We start from the raw sequence: 18015 nt of genomic DNA, 5'->3' as shown, positions 1-18015 counted from the left end.
ATTAATAAAATAGACAAAATCACAAACAAAAATCAATTCATAAATCAGCTTGTGTATGGATTCCAGTTAAAATGAATTACTAAAACAATACGGCATGTATACGGCGAGTGTGACGGAAAAAGAAATGATTCTCAGACTTGAGGTGTTGGCGTTGTATTACAAAATTAAACGCTCAGTATCCTTAAAGCCTAAGGCTTAAAATAACAAGCATTATACAACGCGTTAACAGATTTCGAGGTTATCGAAATGAGAAATTTATTATTTTTACAAAAATGTCCTTCAGCTGATCAGACTTGATCTAAACTCTCAACAGATATCATAGAAACGCAGATTTTTTTCATTCGATACGAATTTATTACGCCGGGACTATAACATCGCTGTACGGTTTTTAGACAGTCACTGTCAAACCATAACTAAAATTAACATTTTTAGAAGATCCGTGTTCAGGTTCATGCTATTACATATTATTTTCATGGGCGTATTTCAATAAACTTTAAAGCACTAAATCCGTTAAATAAACCGTTGTAAAAATTAGTCAACAGCTTGACGCAGATCTATCATTGGTGTCGAACAAGAATAATTGTTTAATCAATCGAAGCAAACACATTTCTGATTACTTATTTTTATAAACTAAACTATTAAAATTAAGATCAATTAATAGCAATATTATTAATACGTATCCGAGTTCTCATTTCACATTTATTATTTAAATTTTAAATGCAACAATTAAACATAACTAATAATAAGTGTGTAGAGTATTAATCTTTTATTATAATTTTTTTTTCTAACAAAAATAAAAAATTACTTATCACAATACACTAGTGGAAAAATGAAAATAAAACCAAGTTATTTTCCGTCAAAGCACGCGAAAATAAGAAGATATATTTACACACCGCATAGTCGTATTTAATAATATCTACACACCGCAGACGTTGTAAAAGAAAAATTTAATTTAACTCGCTTCGTCGTTTCCGTCATAACATTATCATCGCGTCAGCAGTAAGTCGTTTTTCCTTCCCGTATACACCTAACCTGCTATAAATGCGCATATACAGGGTGGACCTCGGAGTTTCTATCGTTTTGTTTTATTTAATGGAACGGAAGTCGGCTACTTTACACGGCAGCCCGTCCTGTATACGTATGCACATATTATATATTTATATTATCTATACATACCATCTGATTTTTTTCACGCGTGCACAGTCATCGGCGGCCAAAAGTGATAAACGGATAGAGTGAAGCAAGTCTTGGGGCAACGCGCGCATACATACGTAAATACATCATAGGTTAGCGTGATGGAAGGGGTTTGCGTGGACATTGGAAGGTCGAGGAGAATATACCTTCGGGGGGGCCTAACCGCTACAGCACCGAGGTTACTGAATACCACCGATTCTACCGCTATCGCATCGCACTCCACGACGGGGCCACGTCTGATTTAATGAAAACTCCAATTATTAACACCTACCCTGCACGGTACACACCCTCGCATAAGATACATACAAGCGTATAATTACCACCAAACGATGCCCAAGTCCCGATAGCGAAAGTCGCATAAGCTATTCACGGGCACGTCGCGGCCCTACTTGATTTTGCCGCAGCAATTTCACTGGCGCGTCACGTTTCCATTCCGAGGGTGATGTCCCATGGTTCGAGGGTGATACTGACTCGACGTTTAAGATACGGGGTGGGCTATCGCGTTTATACGCTTTCCTGTGAGGCCATAAGGTTGACGCGTGGTCAGTAACCCATCACGCGTATTATTATTACACATTTTTGTGTATAATATAAGTAATAATGTGTGTGTGTAGACTTTAGGGTTAAAAGCCTTCCTACCAATGCATGAGTGATAACTGTACAGCGTTTACCCCGATTAAAACATATCTTTTTGCACTTGACTTGGTTTGAATAGACTTTATTTGACAATTACCACCGCAATACGTATTTAAATCAGTATACGAGTATTTAACATAGTAATAATAATAACGTTTTTGTCAAATATTTGTTGCAAAAATATGACACCAAATACTAAACCGATCAGACAAAGTCGGGATACCAACTACACGTAAGTGTTAATCCTATCTATAACTGTAATAATATTATATACGAACCATTCACCGGCTCACCGCGGTCGCGAGGAATGAGGATAAATGATGTGGATTTCCTGTCTACGATTTACATAAATACATAATGTATTGAACAATACACGTACATATTGTCGTTCTCGTTATTATAAGTAACCACTAACCCTTTTGGATTTACAACGCACGCGTGTAACATATAATGTATCAAACACATAGTGAGTTATATATAAACTTGCATAGAGTGCAGGAAGTATTTTTTTCTGATTTGATAAGGTATAAGGTAGTGAGGAAAAGCATTCATCAAGTGTTCATCGCGTTTCCAAGAGCTCCATATCACGTATATATAAATATGTTGTATTCGTATATTTATTATATAAAAATACCAATTTAAACCGATTATTTAGACAGCAAAGCAATAAAAATGGATTTTGACGGAAACCCAGCGATTACAATACCCGGGAATAAAAGAAGACTATAATGAAAATGGCTTGTAATGTAACTAACGATTTTTATTAAAAAAATTTCCTCTATTTTATTTTAAGTCTAAGAAGTATACATTTTAAATTATTAAACAATATATTATCCATATTTCTCATAATTTGATGCATTGAAATTATATCAAATGGGTGACTATAATTTAAGATCATATTGGACATCGACGACTTTATTTCCCACAGTAAATTTAATATTTGTACACCAAAACCATTATAAGTATACATAAATATAGTATTTATTCTATATATTATTCTGGTAAATTCAACATAAAACTATAACCTACAATATAATATAACCTTGGAGTAAAACTGAAGTGCCTATGCTACTTATGTTTAAAAAAACCTTACTAGTTCTATATTACGTACAATAACAAACGCTAAATACTTCAATCTTAGTTTTAATGTCCAATTACGGTTTGTAATATATCTAACGAAACTATAACAACATATAATCGGTTTGATAAGAGATTATAGTAATTACAGTCATCGGAACTTTCTTATTTTCGATTTACCGTCCCTATTCACCTTTCCGACAAGTAGGAGAACGATAGTCTAAATAAACTGCACGTGATTTATAGTCATTACATCAAATATACGGATAGTCAGTGGGTATTAATTTTCTTAAGATATTCAAAGAGTAAATTTATCGGGAACCTTTACTTACAAAATATTATTTATGGTTTGATATTTACTAAAAATAAAAGTTTATTTAAAAATACCTCAAAGTGTTGAATTTTTTTATGGTCAATTAATCTACATCTGTTATTATATTGGCCGATAGACAAAAATAAGTAAGTACCTAATATAAAAGTATATGGGAGTTTTATTAATTAGATACATAATTATCCAATGGCGGCGTTAACTTCATTATGTAGTCGTTATATAATACGAATTGTGAACTTGATTTAAAAATGTATGGCAAAACTAATATTGACCTTTTGTTTTCATCGTAAGGACGACCGGATCGTCACGAAATTAGAACAAAATCAACGGTTTAAACTTTTCAAGGTACACGATTATTTATTTTAACTGCCACGGGCAATTGTTTTCAATTACCTTGTAAGTCTTTCACTAGATATAGCCGCGAAAATTTAAACGATACATTTTTGTTACCACCATACCGCTTCTCTATGGTCTATATTTTAAAATAATTAAAATTTCTATTATAATTTTTTCTGCAGTCCAACCATATACATTACGACGGGTTTTGCTATATATACGGTTATTCGTCAAGTATGTGAATGCTTATTCCATTTTTTTTAAAGGAAATACTGTCAAAATCTTAAATTTTGTTTTACTACTTATAAGGAGCATTTTCTGAGATAAAAACTTCTATATTTATACTCTCTCCCCTTTTTCAATCGTAAATTATTTGGCAAATAATTTTTCTGAAAATGTTGAGGTATCAAAATCAAAATTTAAATGATTTCTTTCTAAATTATTTAACTTTAGTACTAAGGATAATAAATTCATGATAATGCATTTAGAAGATATGAGGGATATGAATCTCTAAATAAAAGTCCTATGAGAATAAATCTGACAATAAAAAGACTAGTACAAAAAGTCTAATGGAACAAATATTTATTTACGAAAATCCACGAGTAAGTACTCTTATGTAAAACAATTATAAAATTATTAGGCTATAAGTAATTTTATTAAGTAGGGATCATATATAGATAAATTTATCAGTATTGAAAATAGAACTATAGATATGTTGATATAAATGTATACTATTATATTAATACTTCTGAATCGGAAAATTATATATTCGAATTAGCCGCGAAGAATAAACCTCATATAAATCTTATGGTATATTGAAATTTTCCCTTGTAATGAATATGAATGTATTATGTTTATTTTCTATTATAACTTTACTATAATGTATTCTATATTATTGTAGTGTAATGTTATAGTATAGATATTTTGTAGATGTTATGTATGTTTATATATACATAAATATATTACACTTAAATTGTTTTAATTTTATAAAAGATACTCATATAAATTTGTATTATGTTTTTAGACATTATTGTATGACTGTGTTAATGATTTTTTTTTGTATTTAAGCAAAATAAAAACAAGTTAAATATTAATTTAAAGAATAATAGTACCTGCATATCATGCAATTATAAAATTAAATATTAGATTTTTATAATGAACCTTTATTCTTGGACTTTTTTCACAGAACTTTTTTTTTGCAGAACTTTTTTTCGCCGGACTTTTAGGTGAAATACCGAAAGCTATGGTGACTTTAAATTTTGGTAATTAATATCAATTTATCAAAATGTATAATTTATAAAAATAGTCCAAGTATACCGGACTATTATTAGAGTTAACGTTCTAAGGTGTCAAGCATACTTAGCATATTATGCAAGAAATATGTATGCTCGAGTCAGTAAAGCTTATTTGTTTTTAAATGTATTTTTAAATACGTTTTAATATTTTTCTTAGCGTATCTCGGTGTAGATGAATAAGCAAAATACATAGCAGGACAACGGTAGTGATAAACGGATGGGGTGGGCACTGGGTTGTATAGATAGCTTGTTAATGGAAGTCGGTGGTGCGTACATTGTATGGTTATTGGTCGTCGTGTCCCGAAGATCCACAATGACGCGACCTGTATTACAGCATTATATACATTTTTGTACTAAATGACCACGCAGACTATTATGTATCGGTATACATAAAAACACATTAAAACCCACCCCGTAGTTTGTTGTTATAGTGTGCAGGCGTTGTTACATCATTACTCGGGTATGGGTGTACAGGTATAATATTGTACAGTGTATACGTCGCAGAACGCCTAGCTCACACACAACAACAGCACACGTTTGACATATTATAAAATAAAGTGACTGCGTGAGCACACCTGTTATTGGCAGGATTTCCAATCGGTCCTGTTCGATATCGGGAATTCGGCAAATTTGTTTTCACTGTAGCACATACGCGAAGTCGCATATTGTTATTGTTGGCCCGATTATTTTCCGATCGTCCAATCACATTTCCCAAAATACATTCGAGGGCAGAATATAATAATACATAGGTGCACGCGTATCGACACATTTCAAGTTTAAAACGGTATGGAGCAAATAACGTATAAATTATAAATACAGCGACTCCGGTTTACACTACCTACATCATAACATAGGCCAGAACGAATAACGTTTTACAATATGGTCTCCCGATAGAAATCTACGTATATATAACCTAGAGACCTAGAGTACTTGTATGGAAAAAGTATTGTTTGTACAACGATATCGGTTAACACCACTGAAAGTCTGAAACTGATGACCCACCATACTGTATCTATAAATACCGGGGAGGTTGGTGATAAAACGCGTTTTCCACAGTTTAATGACATTATAACCAATAATCAGCACATTATTATGTGTGATAAATTAAAACCCCAATAATTAATAATTATGTGAAAAAACTGAAACGGGAGGACATAATTAATAGTTTTTAATTAGTATAAATTTTAAATTATTAAATTATTATTTTTCACACGGGTAATATTGAATATTATTATGTTTACTAGTCCTCGTGTAGTGTCGTTAAGAACTATTTTTATTATATTTATTTAGTAAACTTATACAGGTTTTATGAGCACTTATATTTTATATCTACTTGGGATGATTTATTAAACATAAAGTCTTCTAACTATTCCATCAAAGTCAAATCCGACGACTAGATACCCGTCAAGACTTATCGTTGAGAGAATTGTGACAACTAAAATAATTATACGGAGAACGTCCGACTTGCGACAATTTTATTTATCAAACTATGTATTGTCCTCGCATTGTTTTATAGTTATCAAAATATCGAATGCAGTATATAAGACAACAGAAAGAGTTACAGCTAGGAAGAGCGTATGTCACGAAATATAATACCCGTTTGTACTTAGTTATTATATTATACACAAACATCACGGCTGGGAGACACCTTCACCATCGCCACATCGGTTCCGGTAGGTATAATAATGGTGTACCTATCACCGCGGGAAATGATATTGAAACATTGATTTTCGGTAAATAATTACGTATGCAGACCAAGTATTGCATCCAAATCCTGGTGTGACAATTGACACGTACGAAGACTGATGATTTTGGAAAGGCAGTATTTATGAAACCGGTGACTATAAATTATGAAAATAACAAGAAAAGGACGACCGAAACCCTATACGTACACTAATGTTTATATAACGGATACAAAATCGAAACTTAAATTCGCAAGTACAATGCTTAGTGATTCCATATAAAATGAGGGTCATTAAACTTGTATTATTTAGGATTTTTTACCTAGAAACTACAACGTATCATGTTCGGCAGCCTGTAACTACAGTTTAACAAAGGAAACTAGATATTTTGCTCTGCTGCACTGATCTGGTAGAGTTTTTTATTGTCTTTCTAAAGTTTACTCGAGTAAAAAACGACAAAAATTGTTTAAAGTACCTGTTTGTATTTTCTAGTTACTGCAAACCTAAGTATTTTCTTTTACATTCCAAATGATTTTACATAAATAAATAAGGCATATGCATTAAATAAACTACAATAAGTTTTTGTTTTCACAAGAGTAAATCTCAATGTTTTTATAAATATTGGAATATTTGTTTTGTTTAGTATTATTTAAAGGTTTATGATAAAATAAGTATCTTATATTACAGTTTTCAAAAACCTACATGTAGAAAGCCAAAACCTTAACCAGTAAGGTTATATAAAAATAATTTTTAAGTTTAATATTATAGTTTATAAAACAAAATTATTTAATTTCATGATATTTGCGTACGTTGAGTTTTTATTCAATGTCTATTATATTAATATTTTTTATTAATATTCTTCTATAACGATATAAAATAAAGGTAATGTATTAAAATCAAATTTATAAATCAATAAATAATTTTGATAAATTTAAATACTATAATAAACATAGATATAATTATGCATGAATTATAAATATTAACTAATATTCACCTGCACCTTAAAATAAAAAATAACTTTTAATTCTTATGAATTTGTATCATTTACGGATTAAAATTAGTAAATTTACTTAGTATGGGTCATTTGGGCTGGATAATTTGGAGAAAGAAAGTATAGTCTAGACAAAAACTAATAAAAATAAAATAAACTGCTTTGAAAAAAATAATATATTTCTATGTTTCTACTACCTACTATTTATATACAAATGAATACATTTGAAGTACCAAAATGAGATTTTAATTGATATAATAACACCTTTTTACCTTATAATTCTATCCCCTGTAGATATCAGATGAGAAATATATCCATACAGTAACATCCTGCTTGAAAAACGGTTAAAATACAGTAGCAAAGGACAATAGTAACCGTTACTATCGTACAGTGGGAATTACTGTAACAGAAATACGACATTGGAAGAGTTTTATATTGCAACTTGGAGATCTCGTACTGGCTCGTGTACAGGGTACAAAAAGAAAAATGAAAATACTGCGTTATATTTTTAAAATATAAATAGAAAATTGAAGTTAAACGAAATTGGTTAAAAATATTTAAAAAAAAAATAAGATAAGTCACTCAGCTGCATAATATTAGGTTCCATGTGCTTTAAGTGGGTCACTGTAATGGATAATATGTTAAATTTGAATTTAATGATGAATCATTGCATAAGAAAAACGATGTTTAGTGTAGATTGCGTGTCTATATATTAAGAATATTTTATAATTTACTTATATTATTATTAGGTAGAAGTAGGTACCTACAATATGTTGCGCTAATTTTTATAATATTAAGTGTATCATACTATCATGTAATATTATTATTAACTTAAATGTCAGTATTTTGTAAAGTGTAACAATCAGTAAATAAGAGTATAACATATAATATAGCTTAAAAGTAGTCTAAATAATTTAAAAATTTTAATCTACGAAAAGTTTCAAGTCTCTACAGTTAATATATTTTTTTAACCATAAAAAACAATTAAAATCGTTATTTTTCGTTTAAATATCTATTTTCATTCAAATTTCAATTTTTTAATGTCTACAAAATATAAAGCATTTTTTGATGTTTTCGCAATGTACCTTGTAATTATTTAAATTTATTTTAAAAGTTGAAACTATTAAAATTTAAAATATTAATAGTTTTTAAATACAATGTAATTTACAAATTTTCAAAATTTTAACTTAAACACATATAAATTATTTTGTTTATTAAAAAATATATGAATAATTTACACATTTTTTTGATTTAGACAAATGTTATTAGTATTTAAACTTTTAAATGTTTATAAAAAAAAAGTTATTATTGAGTTATGACTTATTTTCTACATCACTTAATTGCTGTAAGAACAACATATTTATTTTGAATTAATTTTTCAAGCTTTTTTATTTAAAATAAAAAATTTAAAAACATTTTTACGGATACAACAACAAAAATAGCTTAAGTTGAAGATTTACGCATTTTTACTGCAAAGGTGATGTCAGACAAAAAAAAAACAATAAAATACACTTCATAGTAAAATTAATACTTTATCGCTTTACGCTGTTAAAAATTTAAAGTAAAAAAGAATATGTAATGAATTGAAAATTGAAACCAAATAATTTTAATAAGTACTTCGGGATTATTTTTAAAAGAAATTTCTATATAATAAATTCTATATATTATAATAGTCCTACAAAACTTAATATTTATTTGTTACTAACTTATAAAGTATTTTTTTTTTATATATATATATATTTAAGATAAAAAAAAATAAGCAAATTTTTTTAAATTTATATATATAGGTAGCGTACAAAATTATTTTATTTATTTGATTATTATGATGTTAGTTTTAAATTATTTAAATTATTACTATTGAAGAGTTTTTTTAATAAAATATTTATTTATTTACCTCTTTTATTTCAAAATTCTGGAACTCCGGATACGAAGAAGTACGAGTATTTTTAAAGAATGGACGGAGTGCACGAATGTACTTACGACCGCGTCAAAACGAATACTACTGTCTACTGGCCATGTGTTGTCGGTCAGAATTCTAAAAACACTGCATGCGCTTGTATCGATAGTGGCAACTATAGCAACCAACAATCGACCGATGTTTCCATAATACTCGTAACTCGATGTTGCATATCGGAATAACCGAATAACTAATTAACAGTCTTTTTCTTAGTTCATACGAATAATTAAAATTATTTATTACTATTTAAAAAAATCATAATTATTTTCTATACATTTAAATATAAATATTGATTTTGATTGTACGATTTAAAATAATGAAATCTGACATTATCAACTTTTTTACAACATTAAAATAAATTTACTAAGAAAGGTGAAAGGTATTATAGTTATTAGTTAAACAAGATAGTTTTTACTAACAATCAATTTCATCTTACATATAATTTAATTTTTAGTATACATATAGAATATATATATAGGTATACAAATAGTATATAATAGTATAATTGATTATTATGGACATTTTTTTGTCAAATACTCACAGTATTTTACTCACAAATACTTGAGATACTTGTCAATTGTAGTCATGTAACGCACTATATTATTATTATTATTATTAAACGTTAGTCTAAATAAAGCTAATATTGTTATGATTGTTCTATAAACACTGTTTAACTTAATATAAAGATTTTATTATCGGAAAATAACAAAGAATTGTTATTACTATTATTATTAAATAAATGTTTCAACATCACAGGTCATTTGCCTAGAAATTAAAAATTAAAGATATAAATAAATAAAGAAAAAGAAAAGAAAAAAAGTTTATGGTAGTGCTTAATAAAGATTATGGTATGTATAAGATTTATACAATAGAAATTATTTATAAGATGGGTTTTAGTTAAGAATTTGATAATTATTATAGCGTTGTCTTTATCTTCGTTAAAAGCTATTCTTCCATGCTCGGTGGTAAGAAAGATTGGTTTTTATGTCTGTTTCGTTAAATTTTGAATTATGTGTTGAACGGAAAGGTCAGTTTGACATTTATCGCATGTGATATGAAGATTTTTTCTGATGAATAAAGAGTGAGTGAATCCTATTCTAATTCTTTTTCTGACAACTTCTTATCTTCTGCTGAGATGGCGAGGAAATAAAAGTCATTATTTTTGTATTTTTCTTAATTATTTTAAGTTTATCAACGGAAGAAATTAAGTACTGATAATTTTACCTGTCACAACGCGTATATTTTATCTTTGATAGATAATTTGATGTCATAAGTTAGTGATTATTAGATAGAAGATTATTCAATTGCGAGGTCTGCTGCCTTATCAGCAAAGAATTTATTTTGAATGTTTAGAATGTAAGGATAATATACAATTTAAAATTATTATTATTATAGAATATATTAGTTGTACTTCATGATATTCAGTTCTCTTAAATTCAATCGAATATATATATTTTAATTATGGTTTCAGATGATTACATTTTTAAAAATGTAAAATAAAATTTATTTTAAACCATTTGTTTTCATTTTTTTACCTTTATTTAATCATTATCAAATTAAATTCTATAATTTTAAATGATAACATTCATTAATTGTATATTTATATTATTAATTGTATCACAATTATGTAGAGTCAATTGTTGATATTAATGCAAAAAAAATATTCAGAATCCAAAATTTCTTAACCAAAATAAATCAACTTCCCCGAAGAACAATAGTACAATTAGTAAAATAGCCTATTAAAATATATGTTGTTAAAAATGAATTATATTCAGACCTGTGAGTTACATTTTTAGGGTATATACCAATAACGTGTTACTTTAAAAAGATATTTATGTTTTGTAATTCGTACTTACTATATTAACGTGAAAATCAAGTGGTTAACTATTAAAATGTTAACCAAATTAAATAATGTGAAAATAATAATATATTAAATATGTTCATACCTAAAGTACTTCAGATATTCGGAATGCAATGCACCGGGTTATAAAACCTAAAATATAAGATAGGTAGTATTATTGACTATTGTGCTAATAATTAAATATATAATTAATAGATTACAAATAGTTATAAATAAATAGAGATGTAGTTAATAGAATATGAAATACACAAAGTACATAGTATGACTTACTATCCGTGCGGGACTCCGACATGGTTAGAATCGGCGGTTGCACTTGAACACAAGTATCGCGTATACAATTACACACACACTTGCTGTTTATCCATTTTTTCATCGTACACCTTCACACACCCAACTGATGGCTGATACTAAGCATTATAATAGATACCTACTGTATATTTGACATTTGTAGTACACATGGACACATGGTATAGAACAGGAGGTTAACCCGATTCTGAGTGATACGTATAAACACTGCAGCGCGCGTCTAAATTTGTTCACCAAAGTGTATCTTGAATATGTGTTTTAGGTGAAATACTGTGATACGTAAAATGTAGGTATACGTTTTTTTCTTATTAATTTTGGTAGAAAAATGTAAAAAAAAATAATTCGAAAAAACTCGAATAAAGTTTAATAAACCATAAACGAGGAAATAATTACGTCGGGACTACTGTGACGAGCAATCCACACCTGTTACTGCAGTAGTTCCGACAGACGCGGTATTTAACAAACGTCTTTAGCTACTAGGCATACTAACCTCTGTAATGACACCATCGTAGGCCATCCAAACCGGTGATTTGCAACACGTCGTCTACCCCTTAATCACCCATTTAATTTCAATGTAGCGCATACGATATTATGAAAGTACCCAAATTTATGATTACCTACAGGCGTTGGATATATATACAAGCTACAATTACCCCGCTTCTCCATAATACGAGTTTGATCACTGATTAAAATATATATTTCATATAAATAATAACTACCACTGTTTCTATGTTAAATATTATTACTATATACATAAATAGTTACAAAAAATTTAAGATTTGTAAATCGCGATTAATTTTTGTTGATTTTTGTTACATGATTCGACTATAACATATACCTGTATTCCGTTTCAAACTGTAGTATCCATTTGTAGGGATATTTCACTTTTAAAAATTTCTATATTTCTACTATTTTAACAATAAAGTATGTAAAAAAATTAATCTTGTGTCTTTTAACGTCATCTAGACATATTATTCTTAGTAGAATAATTTTTATATTTTTAAATAGGCAGTTATTCGGAGTACGGTAAAAATTGAATATTTAAATAAAAATATCAATTTTTAATTTGTGAAATACTTAAAATGTCATTTTTGATAGCATTAATATTATTTTGTTTCACATATTCTATATCCTTTTTAAAGTATTTTTTTTTCATTTTTTAAAACAGGATTACTGATTTTTACATTTCATTCTGTATAAGTTTAAACCGACCATTGATTTTTAGAGAATAGAATGGTAGGTATGTTATTTTCACTTAAATTTCAAACACCCAAGAGAACAATGTCGTCTGCTCCCGTTACCCAACTAAATTCGTTTCAATTTGTTTTTCCTTGGTCTTTTATATATACTTCGAACATTCCGAACCTCAAATACGTGCTATGCTGTAATGTTGGTTTTCGAAAACATTCAATTCCCACGACACGAACTAATATACGTCTAAAATGACTTCGTATTCAAAGTTCGTTTATAACAGTTTAATCCAACTTCCAATATTTCTAGCCAAATTTCAAGTCAAAATATTTTAAACATTATAGTGAACCAATAAATCTTCAATTTTTACCGGCTACAATTTTATTATAAAATATTTATATAATGGAGTCTATTTTTATCTGTCAATCTATTTCATATTCCATAAATGTTGACTTAATGTTTAAATACTGTTTAACAATATTGTATAAATGTAATTAAAAATATACAATGCATTATATTAATTACTTATCAAAATGAATTATTTAATGAATACACTAGCAGGTATGTAATGAAATCATCATAATAAATCAAATCGTAACTAATAGAATCAAATGATGTGTATACTATACATACAACTTTAATCTATATAACGTTATCGATTACACTAAAATTCCTAACGTTTAAGTTTAATTATAACGAAAACGTTAAAATGTATTGAACATAAATAGTATTACACATAAATAATATGAAATTATGATAAATGCAAGGTATATTGTCATCGGGAGTTTTCGTAAGTCCCAAAATCAGTGAATCTACGTAGGAGATATATATATAAAAAATGTATTTGGATGTTATTTGCTCTTACAGATATTGAAGGATAAGAAAACCTAATTCGGAAATTCACTCTTATGGAGATGAATCGTTCGTATAAATTATAGAAGGCCATTATACAACAAAATAGGGAGAGAAAGAGAGAGAGAGAAACTAAACTTAATGCCAATTCAACGAAACCCGCGTGTATTTCATTATTTTCTTAGCCCAGGGGTATTTTTCTGACCCATTTTTTATACCTCTCCTCTCTTCAGTATAATTCATGATTTATTTATAAGTCGGCCGTCTACCGCAATCCTTATTGTACACCAAACTAACATTTTCCAATAAAACAGGTCGTCATTTCTAAATATGTATAAGAGGGTTTTGGCGAACGTAAACTTTAGACTTGAGATTTGGCTAGAAATTGAAGTTCAAAAGATAATTTATGTAAAGCATTATTTTTTATAACACGCGTAACAGTAAAAATACGTGAGAGTGTACCTATTTTAAAATTTTAAATTATTTATGCTACCTTGTTTAAGATATCTTAGTCGAAACTTGAATCTATTAGATTTGATTTATATATATTATTTTGTAAAAGTCTTAATAGTTTTATGAAAATCATGAATATAAATATGGAAACAATAATACTCGTAATACTTACGTTGTCAAATTATTAATATTCAATAAATAATTAAGTTTAAGTTAGCTTTCAGAGTGAAAGAATAAATAAAAATTATTTCTATACTTCATCAGCGTATTACTGATTACAACTAGCATCACTCATTTAAAATATTACTTCATTTTCATATTTTAGAGTTCAAATACCACTGAAAAATTAGAAAAATTATTTCTGTATAGTCGTAAATTATAACTTTTTAGTTTTTTACTATCTTAAAAAATGTTTACCGGCACACTATTGTATTGTTGTTTAAAACTAAAATAGCTGCACATAGCTCCGCTCTGAATCCGAAACAAATATTTATTAAACTTGCTAAATTAACGGTAGACCCCAGGGACGTATGGTTCCATTTGCAAGTATGCCTCGTTAATTATATAGACTAATCCAGTATTAATATAAAATTACTACTAATATATACTTATTTTACTAATTTATTTTAAGTTGTTCACTACGTATTAAATAATAATTAAACAAAAAACTGAAAAAAATAGTGTTTATATATTTCGTCAAGTTATGAAACAATGTAGTATATTAATTAAATTTAAATAAAATATAATTATAAACCATTTCATAAAAATACAAACCTATTTATTTTAAAACATTTTATAGATAAGCAACACAAATTAAGTATACCTATATTGGCTATATAATATAAAAATAAATTATTTTAAAAACTAAACTGAATAGTTTTTCAGAAATATATTTAAGTCTTATTAATAGCAAAATTAAACACTGCTGAGTTATAAGTTCTATTTAAATGTGATTAAAGATGGTCTAATGTCTTAAATTATATTTTCATAATATTTAAATTTTGGTTAATTATCTTAAACAACATAATTTCTTAATACTTTATGATTATCTTCGGCAACCTGTAATGTATCATAAGAACAACTAAGATTAATTCAATACACACAAAACAAATAATAACATAACAAGAAAAACACTTACACTCGTCTAATCTAAAATATATATATATGTGTGTGTGTTATTTAAATGTGTTTGTTTTGAAAGTTCTACTGTTTTATTTTACTGATATATATTTTTTTTTAATGTATACATCTTAAAACGTTTAATTTTTTTTAACAAGAAGAGAAAGAAAAAACCACAAAATTCTATTTGTGCCAAGCTTGTATTTTTTTCGCTCCTATATACAGACGAACTTGCTGGGTCATTTCATTCGAAAAACAAAAACTCTTTATTCGACCCTAACACGGGAAACGTGTATACGCTTTTTTCTACTCCGACACAATAACAGATTGCGATCGTGTATATGCAAAATAGCCCTTCCTGGTTTAGCACGCATGTGTTTTCAATCAAATCGAAGTATGGACACAAAATCCTTCCATCTCATTTCGTTTTTAACGACTCGTCGTTTTTCATCGGAAACCAGCGCCTGGAATTGTCCAACGAAAAAATGGAAAATGTATTAATAACGACAAAGTGCAATATCTGCAGCCCTCGCTGCCGTCTACGGTAATATAGTATAATATATAATGATATAAAAAACCAGGCAATTAATATTATTCTGTTGTATAAGCAGTAAAAGCAAATATGATTAAAAAAATATATCATTTAAAGAAGTCACAATAGTTTGAAAACTAATCGTCAACAAAAGAATTTAGTATAAAATAATATTTTTCTTTAACGTTATTTTTTAGTAATTATAGGTTATTTCATCTTTTGTGTTTTAGGTATACTTTAAGTTCAACGTTATTTTGCTTATAACATTTACCCTGAAAATGTTTGACAGTAATATGTAAATAGTCATAATACAAATTACAAATCACTATATTTATATGTATCATATAATTAAAAATAATGTATCATATTGCTGTATTATTTTATGCATAACAGTTTTTAATGTCTACATAAAAATTACATTATTGTATGTTATATATCATTTATAGTCTTATAGGCTATGATTTTAATTATTACAAAACGTAACTTTATTTCTTTTATTGAAATTAGTTAATATACCTACGTATCTATGTTATCCTTTAAGTCATCATAATCTAATGGAGATTTATTAATTGACAATTGTATAAGAACATTACATAGTGAATACTGTATACCTGTACACACTACACATAATATATAATCAATATATTAATCAATGAACTATTTAAGTATAATCGTTTTTCCGAATAGGGATTGAGTTTTAATGTATATAACCTAACCTAAAAATTATAAGCTACAGTTGGATAGTGAATTTCATGGCTTAAAAAAAACCTATTTGGAAAATCGACCGTATAAATAAATTCAACTGTGAATCTTGGTATCTAAAAACAAATAAAAATAGACAATAACAATATACGGTCGGATATTCGGACAGCTGATGATCGATAGGTGGTATACATATTATATTATGCGTGAAAGAAAGAAGGACACTAAATTATATAGGTGCATAGCATCATCTACCACATAATAAATATATGTATGTACTCAAAGTGTATTATTTCAACAACATAATATAATATTATATAAACCTTGATAAGCTTAGATTGCATTATTTGAACATTTGACCACGCTATATAACTTTAAATTAAACCATACATAATAGTTGGATAATGATATTTTTGGTAAAACACTTGTTGACTGTAAGCTAAATAAAATCATTCTACAAATTGCACGAACAATTTAAAAATTATTTAATTTTTATTTGGCCATCGATTAAACTATGATAAATAATTATTTTTCAATCTGTAGATTGGTTTATAAATAAAATGTTCTTCCACTCCTACCTATCCATAGCAACGTTTTATAATTTTCTGTAAGATCCTTTATCTAAATCCAACATGATTTTTTTCATATAAGATTGTTATGGTCTTCTTCTTCCTGACTTTTCCTTCAATTATAGATGTGATCCATGCGTTGTTCCTTAACAGGTGTCCTATTCTATCCATATTTATCTCATGTCTCTAATTGTTTTCCATATCGATCTCTTTTCTTGTATTTTCCGATACACCTATCTCTTCATACTTTAATTTTACTTAATACCTAATAATATACTTTGAACAAAAATAGTTAATTATCTTATAATTATTTCTCAAATTTTAATAGAAGGCAGAATGGAAAATTCAAATATATTAATATTAAATAGTTTTTTTAGATAAAAACATATTTATTTAAATTGTATGAGATATTCAAAGTCAATAAGTGACTGAAGTTTATGTTTTGTTTTGAGTGGAACTAAAATGTGGTTGCCTTCAAGTGTCAAACCTATACCCTATAAAACCTTGATCTAGATCACAGCGATTCTTAGCTACAGATGAGGTCATAGGAAAGTCTAACATCCATAAATATATGTATAAAAATAAATAGAAAATGCTAAATAAAATTATAAAAATATCAATATAAATTATATCATACAAATATACAATTAAATAAATACATTTTAAATCATATTATTAAAAATTGTATTATGGGTTACATCGTAAAATATATCTATACAAAGAAAAAGTGCATTCGAATCTTTGCTATAGCACATTTTATATTATTGCGTATCACTGGCATATTTCAAATTCAAACAATTTTGTTAAACATCTAAATTAACATTTGCCAAAACTTCAGAATACATTTTTATTGTTATATATACTTTTATTTTTTCCGAGACATACATTATTATATTATTATTTTCCCGTGAGAACCAAAAATATCCAACGT

At 27.6% G+C, this 18015-nt stretch overlaps 1 protein-coding gene across 1 annotated transcript in view; it reads right to left on the bottom strand.

The window, feature by feature from the left end:
* Positions 1-9568, bottom strand: part of LOC113550924 (superoxide dismutase [Cu-Zn]-like) — a 77267-nt gene extending 67699 nt beyond the window's left edge. Inside the window, exon 1 of the mRNA XM_026952887.1 lies at positions 9437-9568. The gene's annotated coding sequence lies outside the window, so the exon portion shown is untranslated. The remainder of the gene's footprint in view (positions 1-9436) is intronic.
* Positions 9569-18015: the final 8447 nt, after the last annotated feature.

The sequence above is a fragment of the Rhopalosiphum maidis genome, chromosome 2 (assembly GCF_003676215.2).
Source record: "Rhopalosiphum maidis isolate BTI-1 chromosome 2, ASM367621v3, whole genome shotgun sequence".
NCBI classification, from domain to species: Eukaryota; Metazoa; Arthropoda; class Insecta; order Hemiptera; family Aphididae; genus Rhopalosiphum; species Rhopalosiphum maidis.
This window is presented reverse-complemented; position numbering and strand designations above follow the sequence as displayed.